The sequence below is a fragment of the Lipotes vexillifer genome, unplaced genomic scaffold (genome assembly GCF_000442215.2).
Source record: "Lipotes vexillifer unplaced genomic scaffold, Lipotes_vexillifer_v1.1 scaffold687, whole genome shotgun sequence".
Classification (NCBI taxonomy): domain Eukaryota; kingdom Metazoa; phylum Chordata; class Mammalia; order Artiodactyla; family Lipotidae; genus Lipotes; species Lipotes vexillifer.
Genome location: NW_006782674.1, coordinates 1,160,934 through 1,177,962, shown reverse-complemented (window position 1 = coordinate 1,177,962; position 17,029 = coordinate 1,160,934). Strand labels below are relative to the sequence as shown.

Sequence of the window (17,029 nt, the reverse complement as noted above, 5' to 3'; positions counted from 1 at the left end):
AAACTATTCATGAAACAACATGGGTGAATCTCAGAAACATTATGTTAAGCAGAAAGAAGCCAGACACAAAACAGTACCCATTGTGTAATTCCATTTATGTGGAGTTCAAAAATAGGAAAAATTAGGGCTTCCCTGGTGGCGCAGTGGTTGAGAGTCCGCCTGCCGATGCAGGGGACACGAGTTCGTGCCCCGATCCAGGAGGATCCCACATGCCGCGGAGCGGCTGGGCCCGTGAGCCATGGCCGCTGAGCCTGCGCATCCGGAGCCTGTGCTCCGCAACGGGAGAGGCCACAACAGTGAGAGGCCTGCGTACCGCAAAAAAAAAAAAAGGAAAAATTAGTCTATATTGATAGAAATCAAAGTAGTTGATGGGGATAGAGGGGGACTTGATTGAAAATGGACACGTGAACTTTCTGAGGTATTGAGAATGTTTGTTTTTCTGGGTAATAGTTAGCCAGGTATATATACAATTTTACTACAATGTGAACACCTAAGATCAGTACATTTTAAAAATGTTAATCTTAAAATACCCTAATTTCCTAATTTTAATTAGGAAAAAAAAGTCCGAAATATTGGGAATGCCCAACTTCTAACTGTAATTTGTCCCAGGTGAAATAAGTTTCTTCAACTTAATCACAATCTTAAGAAACCTGTGATTTCTAATTCTATCCATAATCATATTTTCTTATTAGAATTTGAAAACTTCATCTCAGAGTCAGGGCTGTTCGTTCAGTATGCTTGATCTCTGCAGATACAGGAGTAAACCTTGCTTTATTTTATTTATTTTCTTAAGAATAAGTCTCCCCTGCTCCCCATTAAATTATGTTTGCCTATTATACTCGTCTCCTTGTTGGCCTAGAGTCTTGTAGATAGGCCTGGTTAAGTTTTTTTTTATAATTTTTTTTTATAGATTTATTTTTATTATCTTTGGCTGCGTTGGGTCTTTTTCGCCGCTCACGGGCTCCCTCTAGTTGCGGCAAGTGGGGGCAACTGTTTGATGTGGTGCAGGGGCTTGTGGGCTCTAGAGCGTAGGTTCAGTAGTTGTGGTGCACAGGCTTTGTTGCTCCGCGGCATGTGGGATCTTCCCAGACCAGAGATCGAACCCGTGTCCCCCGCAGTGGCAGGCGGATTCTTAACCACTTCGCCTAGGGAAGTCCCAGGCCTGGTTAAGTTTTGAAAGTCAATTTTGATAAAGGGGTTTTATAGGCAGTATCTGTACGTGAAACATTTATAGAGTAACACTGGTACTTTTTAATATTATAATCTTAGGCAGCAATTTGTTCATACTATGTACCGAGTCCTGGCAAAATGCCTGAAAACTTGTGAAAGCTTGCATCTTGGCCCTTCCCTCCCTACATGTTGAAATGAAAGCACACATGTTCCCATGTAAAAGTGTCGCCAAGCATCCCCAACTTGCTCACATGGCTGCCTTCAGCTACCTTACGTGCTTTCTCATGCACCAGCCAGCAGTTAAATTGCCATGTTCCTTTTGTGAGTGTGTATGTCTAAATGCTTGTAATCATCTGCGTCCCTTGAAAACTGATAGATGTGCTCATTAAAGGGAGTTCTCACTCTTGGCTCCCTTCACACAAGTCACTTACTTCAGCTCCCTTTTCTGGATGAGGCTGGCAAGAAATACTGTGCAGGGATACATCTGGCTTTATACTCCTTTTCAAGAACTAAAAAGCTCCTTTTTCAGTATGTTAAACACACTTCGTAGGGACCTTACAAGCACAAAGAAGTCAGCTATGTGCCAATTACAATATTAACACAAGAAAGGCTAAGGGCTGCTGTTGTGTGGTGGGATTTTTTTTTTTTAATGTGCTGCCATTCTCTCTTCATTTTGTTCTCGTGCTTCTGAGATTACACAGATACCTATTTATTTGTGAGACAGACCCATCTGTGGAGACTCTGAAGTCCACCAGCCTGCCACTGGTGTAGATCTCAGCAAAGCTGTCTGTGTACAAGGCACGTTCAGCGCGGTTTATGATTGGGAGTTTGAAGGTAGCGTACGCCTGTTTCTGCTTTTAGGATGAAAAATGAATTGCCAATTACTGTCGACGTGTTCAGACATGACACTTCATACGGTAGAAGCTTTCTTGGCCTGTTTTATGCTAGCCTCCCCACTATGAAACCATCACTTCTGAAAAAGGGGTGTGTTTGCAAGGAGGAGAAGAGAGAAGGGGATCAGTCCCTGATCTGCTGTGGTTTTCTGTGCTCGTGCAGAGTGGTGGGAGGGAGGTCAGTGCCTCTCACCTCTGTTTCCCCAGCAGAGCCCTTGAGCAAGATGAAGTGATCAAAGCTGGGTGCCAGCGCATCATCAGAGTCTCATTACTTTGCAAGCTGCACGCCCAGATGCTGCTGTTTTCTGCATCAGGCTTTGCTGATTTACATTCATAGCACCTCCATTACAGCTCATTTGGTACTATTCACAATTAACCAGTTTTCTTTTCCTGATACAGTTTCTCCAATACAAAAGACCTTAATGTAAAGAAAATAACATCGCTGGGTGTAGGGTGCATGTTTCAGACATCCTGGTTAGTTGACAAGAAGCAGGGGTCAGATGTTTTGTCACTACTTTGTCATTTGTGTTTTTGGTGTGGTTAGTGGTGTGTTGGTTTGGAGGTATTTTTGAGGTCTTTGAATTTGAGATACCGGATTTTTCCAGGAGACCAATTTCATCAACTCTGCTGTCCGAGTTCTTTTCAATGAGTGGATTCTGATACATTGTTTTCGTTTGTTTGGTGTCTTCCCCCAGTGAAGAGCTCAGTGACATACATGTATTTTGAAGGGTAGTAATGTGACAGCTCATCATCAGTATCAAAAACACAGCCATCCATTAGGGTGTCTTTGATGCTCTGTGCTCTATGGGCACTGGAAATACAGAAATATAAGTTTAAGTCCCTGCCCTCAGAGGTCTGATACTTGTTGAAATTACTAGCTCTACTGTAAAGGTGTCAAAACCTGACTCAGGAATTATAACTTCAACATTTGTTCAAGAAGAATGGTTGAGTATCTCATACATTCCAGGTGGTTTTTATAAACTTGGAAATACAGGGATGAAGAAGGCATGATGCTTGCCCTCCGGACACTTGCAGTACACATGGGGAGACAGATTGATACAACAGTGGCTATAGTGTGGTAAATGCTAATACGAAGGCACAGACAAGACAGTGTAGGGATGACAAGGAGGATCTGGACTGCGAGAAGAGGTGCCTAGTGTGCAGGCTGGCACTTCTCACTTGGAGATTTTCTCAAGGTAAGAAGAGGGAGAATGGCTTTCCATGAAGAGGGAATCATATGCTAGAAACGGTTAGAGTGAATGCGGGGGGAGGTGTGATGGAATAGGAGGCCAAAAAGGAAGATTAGGGTCAGACGTCGAAGGACTTTAAATGCTGTGTTTTGAAAGGCAAAGTTAATAGGATGTGAGAATTCGACCAAAAGTTTTGCCTACTTGGGAATATTTTTTTTAATCACCTATCCTTGGTACCCATAATTCACACCATGAGAATTAAGCTTTTGAGTTGGTAGTTTTTTCTAGGAGTCTGTCAAATATACAGATATGATATTTGGTGCATACATATGTGTATGTTATAATAATCACGATTTGCTATTTCATGTTAATTACTATTATCATATAAGCATGTTAATATGCATTAAAAATTAGCAAGTTTTAGCTTACCGTATTGTTTCTTAGCAGAGTTCAGGGCTTTGAGAGAATGGGACCTAGGAAAAAGTAGTTTTGGTTGAAAAAGTGGAGAGGAGAGAGTTCAGGAAAGGTTTGGTTCATGGGATGCTGTCTGGGGAAATCTTAGGGCAACTTTGCGGAGAAGTTTTAGGAGATAGAGGGTCACCAAAAGCCAATATACTGGTTCCACATTTTAGCACCCCCTGCAGTCCACAACATGAGATCATCTTCTAAGTGAAATGGTATAATGATGAGCTTAAAAAAAATTCTCTTAGCCACGATCTCTTTGTCCGTGGTGTCCTAAGAATTCACTTGGTACCAAATTCTGCATGTTTTTGGAAAGAATGTTTTATAGGCAAATTGTACGTGGTTTATGTCTGTAACTGTGATTATATGCACCCAGTATATATAAAATTAGCTCATAGATTGCTAGTCCCCTTGAAGATTCTAGTATTATTAAATGAACCTTTTAAGAATTCTTTCTCCTTCCCATTTCATTTTGTGATCAACTTTTGCCTTTTGATATCCTTCCTGGATGCTTAGTGTAGTGAAAAGCATATGAAATTAATAAACGCTATTGGATTTTTAAAATTATCAATATACTACCCCACTTTTTTCTTAGCATGGCAAATGAAATTTTTCCCTCTTTCCTTCTCAGTCAACCCCTTAAAAGTAAAGTGTGTGAAGTTGTAGTTTGATAGTCATTCTTCCTTTATCTCTATCCGTAGAAACATTAATAAACATAGATGTTGTATTATTTTTACCATATATATTGAGATTATACCATATATATTTCTTTAACTTACATCTATTATGGGTATATCTCCCTTGGTCAACACATGTAAATCTAACTCATTCTTCTCAGTACCTGCATAGTGTTCCATGGCATTGTTCTACCATGATTTATTGAGCCCATCCCCTACTGACAGGCACTGAGATTGTGTTTCAAAAGATCTTTTTTTTTTTTAAAAGGCTGCAGTGGGACAAATTTGTACATAAACCCTTAGGAACTGGTACTTTTTTTTTTCTGGCCATGCAGCTTGCGAGATCTTAGTTCCCCAACCAGGGATCGATCCCGTGCCCCATGCAGTGGAAGTGCGGAGTTCTAACCACTGGACCGCCAGGGAAATCCCAGGAACTGGTGCTTCCGTTTCTATGACATGGATGGGATTTGAATTGTGACCAGTCCTTCTGACTATGTGGCATTGGGCTACCTAACCTCTTGGGCTTCTTATGGATGATGGAGGAAATATATATATAAGACCTTATGGGGTTGTTATAAGGTGTGGTAAGTTATGTGGGTGATGTGCTGGACATTGAGCCCTATACGGGGTGGTACCTGCAGAGACCAAGTGGGCTTAGAGTTGCCAGGGCCCAGGTTACTTAACTTCAGAGGGTTTATTATAGTGAATCTACATCTGGCCTCCTGAGCCTGTTTGTCTCTCTCTCTTTTTTTTTTTTTAAGAAAAGGAAAGCCCACTTTGTGAAAATTTTCAGCTTTTGACTTGTGCAATTTGAAAATACTACATTTTGGCACAATCCTTGCAGTTTTTTCTGCTAGTCTGTGATTCCCTAGAGGTGAATTGAGAAGATTAGTGGTAGGACTTTTTCCATTAACTCTGGGAAAAACTACAGAGCAGGGCTTCCCTGGTGGTGCAGTGGTTAAGAATCCGCCTGCCAATGCCGGGGACACGGGTTCGAGCCCTGGTCCGGGAAGATCCCACATGCCACAGAACAACTAAGCCCATGTGCTACAACTACTGAGCCTGTGCTCTAGAACCCGTGAGCCAGAACTACTGAGCCCATGCACCGCGTCTGCTGAAGCCCGCCTGCTCCAGAGCCTGTGCTCTGCAACAAGAGAAGCCACCACAATGAGAAGCAACCCAACGAAGAGTAGCCCCCACTCGCTGCAACTAGAGAAAGCCTGTGCACAGCAACAAAGACCCAACACAGCCCAAAATAATAAATATAATAAAATAAATTTATATAAGAAAAAAACCCTACAGAGCAAAAAAATTGTCCTTTGGCAAAAATGTCAATCCATACCTCTTATGGAGCATTTGGAAACCAAAGCACTGAGAAGCTGATTTAATAGGAGAATTGAAAACCAAAATGTATACACATCTTCACCTTTTCTAACTGATGACAAGACAAATGAAAAATATACTCTCAGAACTTGTTGATGCAAAGAAAATAGGATCGTTGTTCCAGAGAGTACATTAAGGCTGAATCTTTAAAAGATTTGAGTGCTAAGCTCTTGGCCACATTCTTCAGGAAGCTGATCCATTCTTATTAATGTTATATGTATTTGTACTTCATGCCATAAAATTCCTCTTTTTTATGATACGGTATCTAGGAAGTAGGTTTAAGAAAAAAGGAATGATAGGCAGAACACTAGGACAGAAATCACAGCAAGATCCTTTTGGACCCACCTCCTAGAGGAATGGAAATAAAAACAAAAATAAACAAATGAGACCTAATGAAACTTGAGAGTGTTTTGCACAGCAAAGGAAACCATAAACAAGGTGAAAAGACAACCCTCAGAATGGGAGAAAATACTTGCCAATGAAGCAACTGACAGAGGATTAATCTCCAAAATATACAAGCAGCTCTTGCAGCTCAATATCAAAAAAACAAACAACCCAATCCAAAAATGGGCAGAAGACCTAAATAGACATTTCTCCAAAGAAGATAAACGAATTGCCAACAAACACATGAAAGGATGCTCAACATCACTAATCATTAGAGAAATGCAAATCAAAACTACAATGAGGTATCACCACATGTCAGTCAGAATGGCCATCATCAAAAAATCTAGAAACAATAAATGCTGGAGGGGGTGTGGAGAAAAGGGAACCCTCTTGCACTGTTGGTGGGAATGTAAACTGATACAGCCACTGTGGAGAACAGTATGCAGGTTCCTTGAAAAACTAAAAAGAGAACTACCATATGACTCAAGCAGTCCCACTACTGGGCATATACCCTGAGAAAACCATAATTCAAAAAGAGTCATGTACCACAGTGTTCATTGCAGCTCTTATTTACGGTAGCCAGGATGGGGAAGCAACCTGAGTGTCCATTGACAGATGAATGGATGAAGAAGATGTGGCACATATCTACAATGGAATATTACTCAGCCATAAAAAGGAATGACATTGAGTTATTTGTAGTGAGGGGGATGGACCTAGAGTCCGTCATACAGAGTGAAATAAGTCAGAAAGAGAAAGACACATACCGTATGCTAGCACATATATATGGAATCTAAAAAAAAAAGTTCTGAAGAACCTAGGGGCAGGACAGGAATAAAGACACAGATGTAGGGAATGGACTTGAAGACACAGGGAGGGGGAAGGGTAAGCTGGGACAAAGTGTTGAGAGTGACATTGACATATATGCACTACCAGGTGTAAAATAGATAGCTAGTGGGAAGCAGACGCATAGCACAGGGAGATCAGCTCGGTGCTTTGTGACCACCTAGAGGGGTGGGTTAGGGAGGGTGGGAGGGAAACGCAAGAGGCAGGGGATATGGGAATATATGTATATGTATAGCTGATTCACTTTTTTATACAGCAGAAGCTATAACAACATTGTGAAGCAATTATACTCCAATAAAGATGTTAAAAAAAAAGGAATGTTTACTATGCTACAGATTTTACTGTAGCAACTACCAAGAAAATGTGCTCATTTTCTCTTGTGTGTGGTTCTTGGTCTTCCTGATTTCTTTTTTAACTTATTAGAACTCTTAATTTTTGAGCTATAATGAAGTAGTAAATATCCACATGAGCAAAATTTTTACTGGGAACAACCTTGATAGATATCCTTCACATAGTGCAGTAGACTGGCTCTAGCAAGTTGCTTCTCTTCCTTCCTCACCCCCGCCTCAGTTTTCTACGTCTGTGTAAGGTGATCATCACAGAGTTGTTACATAGGAATATTAAAGGAGGTCCATTCGTGTTCTTGGCATACTCCAAGCAATCAGTAGTTAGCTAATGATTATAGTCATCGATAGTTCAAATTTCTGTTGAGTGAATTTTGTGTGTGTTTTTAAATTTATGCCCATCATATAATCCTATATATATATATATATATATATATATATATATATATATATATATTTCCCTAAGGGATAATCCCCAAACCTATAAAATTGCAATTGAGACTGTACCACGCCTCTAAAAAAATGTGTTTAAAGACACATGTTTTCTGTCAAATCATTAACCAACGGTTAACAACAGTACTCAAAATAATAATTATATTTTAACAGGCTAGGAAATATGTAATTTAGTTAGAAATGCACATGGGAGTCTGTGCCAGGAGAGGTGCAGCTATTGTTAGTGTATGGTACCATCCTCATCTCATCACTTGTCATACCTTTAGAATATTTCTATCAATTTGAGGTTGTAGGCAATTATAGGTTGACAGTCTATGATAAATAAACAAAATTCTCCATAAAGTTGGTTCTGAAGTCACTTGCTTGGCATTTGGACCCTAATTTTTCCCAGAAATAAAAGTGACACTTCTGGTTAAGTGTCTAGTTTACTCCTCAAAAGCCTATTTAACCCTTGTGTGTTTGTAGTGAAGAATAAAAAGGCTGGAGGTTTGGGGTCAGAAAGAAGAAACAAAAAGAAAAAAAGTGCACTTGCCTGTGTGTGTGTGTGTGTGTGTGTGTGTGTGTGTGTTTAAACTACATTCTGGGTTTTAAAAGCTAACCTAATCACAGGTATAACCTTGTTTCTCTGAAAAAATGTAGATCCCTGTAGAGAGTGAAAAGGGAAAACACAAGCCTTGGAAAGAACAACTCCCTCCCTGTCTCCCAGTCCCTCCAAAGAGTTTCCAACTTTCTTTGTTTTTTTTTAAAGCTGTGAGTGGACCTGTTTTCAAATGAAACCTTATGTGGAATCCTAACACTGATAGTATGCTATGTTATTAATGTCGCTGTAGTTAATAAGCTTACTTATAACTTTGCTTATTATCAAGAAAGCAATGACACTTATTTTTGTGAATCCAACATTTAAATATTAGGAGCTAAGAATGGTGGCTGCAGTCCTCTCTCAGTCTCAGCACCCACATTCATTTACTTGGTTGCAGTGTTGTGATGATCCTGATTTGCAGTGATAAGTAGTGGCTACCGATAATAGTTTTTGTTTTGTTTTAACAGCTTGCCTTGCAATCTTAAGATACTCATCCATCAATCTGATCCATATGATTAAAAACGAAATAAGTTTCTGCTTCAAAGCTGAATAATTGACAGTATGTAATAAATCATTATTTAGAAGTTGGGACAGGCACCCCAAACTTAACAATATTGAAGCGTACTGTGAAAATAACCTTTGACATCTCCTCAGCCTCATCTTTGCCAACTCGTTCATGGACCCCAGAGTTCACTCCGTTAAGGTGAGAGCATGCCTTCCACCTGTGCTTCTGCAGCTTTGTAACACAGCACACCTTCATTTCCTCCATGTCAGCTGTCCACTTGCCAAGACTCGTCTCACATGTCAGTGTCTCTGTAGTCTTCCTTGACATGTCCCTTCCCACTCCGGGCTCCCAAAAGAAGGATACAGTTGCTCCCTCTGTGTTCAGGTAACTCGAGCCCTTATTACAGCCCAGTTTGCATCATAGTTGCCTTTACACCTTCCTCCCTTCTAAAACAAGAGCCCCTGAAGGCACGAGCTGCAGCTTAGACATCTTTGTAGCAATAATACTCCTAAGCCTGTTCAATTACTATCAATACTGTTATTTACTAGATTGAATTAAACTCTTATAAAACTTTTTCCTGCTTTTCAGTTTCTTTCCTCAGAATGTTTTCCTCTAGAAGGGACTTTGAATTTACAGTAGAGGAAACTGTTGTCTAAAAAGCTAAGTGAGAATTACAGGCTCTTGGGAAGGGCCCATTACCAAGGTTGTATATCAGGTTACAGTGTGTGAATATCATTCCCAGTTGAAATGAAACCGTGAGGGCAGGAATTGTACTTTATTTTGTTTATTGATCTCCCCCAGCACCTTGCACATATTCTGCACTTAGTAAATACAGGCTGAAATGCATTCACTCAGCAAATTAGGGGACTGTGGCTATGTGACATCTCTGTGCCTAGCTTGATGGTTTGATTTATCTCGCTGTTGAAGGTCTTCACTTACAGACTTTCATACAGGGCTGATTTTTGTTGGACTTTAGCTAATTGCCAGAGTTCATCTCCAATACATGCCCTAGAGAAGGACAGCTCTCCTCTTCACAGTATCAGTAGGGAACTTAAGGAGACGGCAAAATTCAAAATATAGTGGAGTATTGCTTATTAGGTTAAGGTTTGTCATTAATTGGGAATTCCTTCAGTTCAGATTTCTGTATAATGTGACTTTTTGTTAAGGAAGGATTATTGGTATGTGAAAACTTCTTGACCTTTGCTGTTTCTGAAGACTATTTTTCACTTCTGTTAATGTAGACAGATTCATATATTTTCCAAAACCGAAGTACGTCTCATTAACATTTTCTGCTTGAATTCAGAAACATGACATCTTCAAGTCAGGGAGCTCTCTACCACCAAAGCCAATGAAATACTTCATAACAAGTTACCTTCTTACGAAAGCTGACTTACCTGCTTTGATTGTAGGCACTTTCTGAGCAAGGCAGCCGTGGGACCAAGGCAGAGAGGAGAAAACTCCTGTATACTCTAAGGCAAGGATAAGAGAGCCATTTCTTTTTCTGGCTCAGTTAAAACTGTACTGATTATCCAGTCCCATTAACCTAGTGGGTCACTACCTTGTATGAATTAGCGGCAGGCAACTGTAGTGTGGAGCAGTCTTGCCACATCATGGACACATTTATAAAGATTGATAACATTGAAGGTTCAGCGTTAACGTTTATTGTCAGGCAGGCTGTACAAGAATCTGTCTGGTATTGGCTTTTGCTTTGATTTATGAAAAGGTTGCCACGTGAAGAAGACATCACATAAAACAGCTCTGCTGGCAGCAGTATTATTAGATGCAATTGTAAGTATAGGAAATAATAACTCTAATTAGGTTCATTATCCTCTTTTGCTAATTCGGTACTTGGGATGGGCAGGTCCTCTTAGCAGTACAGTACCTTCGCCTTCCCAAAGGAAGGGGTCCCTCACTTGCTTTCTCCTGGGTTAGCGTGTTTCTCCAAAGGTTTCCTCTAAGCAGTAGCTAGCAGTGAGAAGCTGCCTGTCTAATAGAGGATTGTTAAGTAGTCACCTTGATGGTTCCCTCATCCCACAGCGACAGCATCAAGTTATTACCTATTGGTTTTGCCTCAGGGCACCCGTGTGTGCACTCTCTCCCACACAAGCCCTGTAGATAGAAGGACTCAGAAATTCTGGCTCTTGAATATCTGCAATAGCCCCAAGTAGTAGCAGGTGGCTCTTCTGGAAAATGGCACCTATAGCTTCTTGCTCAATAGGACTTTTGTCCCCACGGAGAATAGTCATTACTTTGCCTCCGTTTTTTAGTTTCAATGCACGTTGGTTTGGTGGAATGTCTTTTATGCTGTAAAAACTTCCCTTCCCTTTGAAATCTTTGTTTGGTCTCTCTAGTTCCAATTGCATCTTAATATGCAAGAAAGGCAGCTGTGTTTTCCTTTAAGCAAATATAATTGTAGGGGAAGGCGTCTCTGTTTATCCCGTGGACAAATACATTATGGGTAATGCCAAAAAAACAAAAAAAGAAAAAAACTTGGGACCCCAGAAAAATTATGTAAATCTTTTCAACTCTCTATAAAGCAGAGGAGTGCTGCCCTTTATGTGGTCACCGCCTGCAAGCAGCATTTTCTTGAGAGCCAGCAGCTGTGGGGAGTTGGGGGCAAACACGTGCATAGGAGAAACCTCCACCTTTCATTCAGCTCCCAAGGATAGACAGAGGTGCCCCAGATAGCTCTTCTGGTCTGTGTCTGTTTTTCAGGCAGCCACATTCCTTTTTTTTTTTCCCGGTACGCGGGCCTCTCACTGTTGTGGCCTTTCCCATTGCAGAGCACAGGCTCCGGACGCGCAGGCTCAGCGGCCATGGCTCACGGGCCCAGCCGCTCCGCGGCATGTGGGATCTTCCCAGACCGGGACACGAACCCATGTTCCCTGCATTGGCAGGCGGACCCTCAACCACTGCGACACCAGGGAAGCCCGGGGCAGCCACATTTCTAATCATAGTTGAACCTACCTCCATTTTGATGTTTCAGATTATTTTGAGACTTTTATGTGCCATTTATCAAATTAAATTATGCAAGGTTTGGCCGTTCTCTGATTTTCTGTTAACTTCTTTATCCGGGGAGATCCTTTGTGCAAGTGTGGAGATGGGCCTCTCCTGAGCAGTAGAAAGAAAACATGCCGGCGGACCTGTAGAGAAGTGATCCTTGGGAGTAGAAGGTGGCCCTGGTCCAAGCAGGTTGCATCTAGTAGCTTCTTGTTGCCTGGAAGGCTCTGTGCCTGGAGTGGTTTGGAGTGATCAGGCAGGCCCCTGTCATAAAGCAGGACGCACAGCAGCAGCTGGGGAGAGTCACTTTTGGCTACCACGGCAGGCAGGCAGTACCCAGGAATCTCACTCTGAGGTCGCGGAGCCAGATGTGAAGGCTGGATGTGAGATGGTGTCACTAAGGGCTTTCTGGAAGGAGAGCAATTATATTCGAAACCAAATGAATGCCTGTGTTTATATATAGGGAAGGTGCTCCTAAAATGCTTACGCAGCCCCTAGTGACTGTCGTGAAACTCTTTTAAACACATACGTTTTGAAAGGGCGAGTGGTGAATCTGAACCACACATCAGCTTTAAAAACAGACATAGTTAAGATCAAGGTGTAAACGTTAATAGGGGCCTACTCTTTTGCTCCCCCCTCTTTTTCTCCAGGCAGTAAAGAAATAGACTTTTCAGCTCAGATAACTTTTCCTGGCTTTACTTGCCTTTTGGAGGGATGTGGAGTGAGTCAGAAAGGTGTATTGTCTGGTCTCTTCCTTACTTTCAGAAACCTTGGATTTTGTACCACGAAGTGCTTGTTGGAAGAAAGCCAGGCCTCTGAATTTCAGCGTCACGAAATACTCAGCCTTAATGGCAGGACCACAGGAAAGTGCGGAACCGGGAGAGTCAAACCCAAGGCTAAGGCTAGAACACCACGGAAACAAGAGAAGGCTAAGGAATCTGGAGTGTCATGGTTGATTAGTGATGTCTGCCGTTGGCATGAGCGTTGAGAGAGTTGGCATTTTTCCTTTGATTTGCTACCCCTGCTTTAGAAGCAAATATAAAAGTCTCTGTTTACCTCCCTTAATTGACAGTGCCTAACCAGAAATAGGAAGGGTGGAGAGAGAAAGGAAGAAGGAAGGAAGAAAGGCTGTGTAGTGCAATTTTAATATCTTTTTTTCTGTTCCCTTTTCACCTTTCACCTACCAGCAGGTTTGGGGAAATGAAATAACCACAAAACAGGACTTTGTATTTTGTTACCTCTTGTCCTGATATGGCTCCTGGTAGGAAAGCCAATTTCTTTTTCCTCACTTCAGGCCACCAGAGCACCAGTGGGACTGTGACTGGCATTTGCAGGGACTTAAAAATCACTCAGGATAGAAGATACTGTTGGCAAAATGTCCTTAATGTGCAGTCTTATGTGCCATTTTCTTTGTAATGAATAAGAGAATATATTAACATTGCACTTTGATTAGCATTTGTAATACATGCAAAGATATTAACCTTCAGTGCATTTCTAAAATAGTGTCTCATGGGCAGAAGCTTTAGTTTACAAGCAGGGAAATAAGACTGCAGTCAAATGACCTCTTTCCTAAATATCAGAGGTAGTAAAACTCCATCTGTTAAACGATTCTTCTTCAGTATAAATATTGGCGGTAATAACTAATCTTGGAGATCAAAAAGTGGTAAAAATTGATGGTATTTGATAGAAGTTAATACTATAATTAATTTACCATTGTTTTGAAAAGTTTTAGTGAAAAGCCCTCAGTGCTTTATTTTATTCTGTGTGCTTGTGATAAAAACTGTCTCATTAATCCATCCAATTTGGATAATCAAACCAGTTATTCAGACCTTAAACTGAAGTTACAGTCCTGAGCAGCACTTCAAGATCTTCCTCTCTCAAGACTCTTCATTCATAACCCAAACGAGTTGCTGGCCATTAGCAGCCAGTTGTTGACGGTTTATTTACATTGGTGAAATTAGGCAGATAAGTCTGAAATGTCTGCTTCATGACATGTATAGCCACAGCTATTATATACTTCTTACCATGATGTGAAATGATATGTATAGCAAAACTCCAAGTTTCCAAGCTTTCTACATCATCTTAGTCATGTGCAGTTAACTTCTGAGCAGTAATGAATCCACAGATATCTGTCGTGGTTTTATTATGTGCAAGATCCTAGGTTCTCATATATCCTTCACAAGGACTACTCATCAGGCACAGGGAAGACCGTCTTTAATTTCTTATCAGTATTATTGAAAAGAGAATCCTTCGATCCCAAGCTTCCCCCCGGTCCCTGCTGTGGCCTGGGCTACAGGGCCATCACAGTCAGTGCTGTCATTGCCTATTTCAAACCATTTGAAAATGAAATCATGATTAGTCCTCTCATGTTTCTCCCTGTTCCTGAATGCCCTTTGGTGGTTAACGTTTTTTGAGGGTGGGGTACAGGGAACAGATCTCACAGTGTGAATGAACTGAAAAGTTATCCGACATATTTAAGTAACGCTGGCACTTCTGGGCCTCCTGCTGAGGACTGCCAGCTTGACTTTACAAAATGACATTTATGACACTAAAGATATAGAAACTCATGGAAAGAGGCTGAAAACCAGTTTCTGGCCTGTTTGAATACTGGTTTAATGGTAATAGAACGTTGTGTGCTGTTGATTATTCTTGAAATGTCCAGCTTGTTTTAGACAGGATTTTGCTACTATTAAAGAAAATTAAAGCAGTTTGCCATCAATTCCTTTGAGTTCCTCCTCAGTGCCTAGTCACAAGTAGTAGCCCTGCCACCAGCAGTGGGCAAATCTGTGCCAAGTGTAATTACTTCAGATACAATTCCATTTATTCATAGGGAAGACTGTTGCTCTCTGTGAGAACGTAGCTGAGAGAAGAAAAGATGTATAGGTTTATGTTAATTATATACCCCATGCTGGAGGTTTGATTTTAACATGAGTGCAGCTTTTTAATCCCTTTATCAAAAACACATGCAGGAACCTTCTTTGCTATCACCTGAACACTTCGTGGACACCTTCAGGTTACGTGAACCGTCACCAACCCTCACGTGAATTGTATTCTAAAACTTGGTTTTTAAGTTGGCAGTGTGAAAGTGGAAACCCATTTTCCTTTAGAAATAAGGTGGTAACTAATAAGTTCCTAGAACAACCTACTGAAATTTATTAGTTGAGATAATAAGAATAATAGTAATAATAGCAGCTACTGTTTGTTAAAAGCTTACTATGTGCTTATGCATAAAGCTTATGCATTATCTTAATAATCTTTACAACAAAACAGTAGGAACCCTTGAAAAAGTTGCACCTTACAGAGGTTAAGCAGTTTGCGCCAGCTTCTATAGCAAGAGAAAGGCGGAGCCCAGATTTGGACATAGGTGTTTTAGATGCCAGATCCTATGTTAACCATCAGGGTAAATGGCACAAGTATAAGCAGTGACTATATTATGGAAGCTAACTAACTTTGGTCGTACTACTGTATTAGAAGAAAACTCATCTCGATTCCAGTTGGGATATTAGGAACACTTGTACCCCTAGTGTAGTACTTTGGACACACTTCCATCCACCTTATGCGCGCACATACACTCAGGCCAACATAGTGGCGAGGAGAAGTGGAGAGAGTGCCCTAGTAGCTCTGTAGTGAGGGGTCTGAGCAGCCCGTGGTGTTTGCCAGATGCTGTTCCAGGTGCTGGGAATACTGTGTAGACGGAACAGACATGAGCCCTGCCCTCTTGGAGCTTACAGACTAATCAGAGAAATGACTAGTCTCCCAAATAAACTCGACAGTTATAGTTGTGCTAAGTGCTGTCAGATGCTATAAGAGCATGTGATATGGGAATCCACTGTGAGGGATCAGAGACGACCTCTCTTTAGGCTAAAATAGTAGGTGTTGGGGGAGCGTAAAGGAAGGTCATTTAAGCAGCTAGATCAGCAAGTGTTAAGGCCCCGAGGAAGGAGCTCAGCTCCTTTGGGGCTCTGAAAGGAAGCATGCAGGAAAGCAGAGTGGGGAGAGATGAGGCTGGAGATGGAGGGGGTGGGCCACGTCCTACTAGGCCATAATTAGTATTTTGAATTTTATCCCAAGAGTGGTAAGGAGTGTTTGAAGGATTAGGGTTGTAACCTGGAAATTATAAGATCCATTTAAAAGGAGGCATTCCAGTTGTGTTGATAATGAATTGCTGTAAAGATGAGCCTGGAGGACTCAGAATGGAAACTAGGAGACTGCTTAGGAGATTTTTGAAATATTCCAAGTGGTGGTGGTAGCGACTTGATCTAGAATAATGACAATGGAGATGGAGAGAAATAGGTTGATTCCGGATCTGTTTTTGAAGTTTATTGATAAGACTTGGTGACAGATTGGATATTGGGAATGATAGAAGAGGCGGTGTCAAGGGGGATTCCCTGATTTTGGAAGGTCCATTTACTGAGATGGGGAAGAAAGAACAAATTGCGGGTAGAGGAAGGAATTAAGTGTTCGATTTTAAACATGTAGCACCTCTAAAACCTTCAGTGTGAATAGCAGGAGGCAGTCACCTGTAAGAAGGCAGGGCTAGAGGTACAGATTTGATAGCCGTCAGCACACAAGTGAAAGCCACGTGAATGGTAGAGATCCTGGTGGAGAGACTATATACAGAGAAGAGCAGGATATGGCCCTGAGGATCTCCCACATCAAGAGATCAGTTAGAAGAAGATGAGCTGGAGGAGAAGCAAGGGAGGAAGTGCAGTGTTTGTAGAAGCCAAGAAGCCCCTTTCAAGAGAGGGGAGTAATTTACTTAAGTCCATGCCGATTGGTCCTATAAGACGTCTACCGAGCATGGTTGGATTTGGCCACTTGGATGTGGATAGAAGAGAATGGATGGAAGGTAGGAAGTGGAGGTGGCTGTCATAAGAATAGTATTTGCTAGAGCTGCGCTTTCAACAATATGATAGCCACTAGCCACGGGTGACTGTTTAGATTTAAATTTATTAAAATTAAATAAAATATAAAATTCTACCTTTGTTGCTTTAGTCACATTTCAGGTGCTCAGTAGCAACATGTGGCCTTGATCAGTGTGTTGGGCTGCATAGACATGACCGTTTCCATCACTGCAGGGAGTTCTCTCGGATAGCACTCTTCTAGAGAAGGTGGGAGCGCTCTTAAAAATGATCTAGTAGGGAA

The 17,029-nt window shown here is 41.3% G+C and overlaps 1 protein-coding gene across 1 annotated transcript in view; it reads left to right on the top strand.

Moving 5' to 3' along the window:
- Window positions 1-17,029, top strand: part of CHCHD3 (coiled-coil-helix-coiled-coil-helix domain containing 3) — a 289,976-nt gene that overhangs the window by 239,444 nt on the left and 33,503 nt on the right. The gene's annotated exons all lie outside the window — the stretch shown is intronic.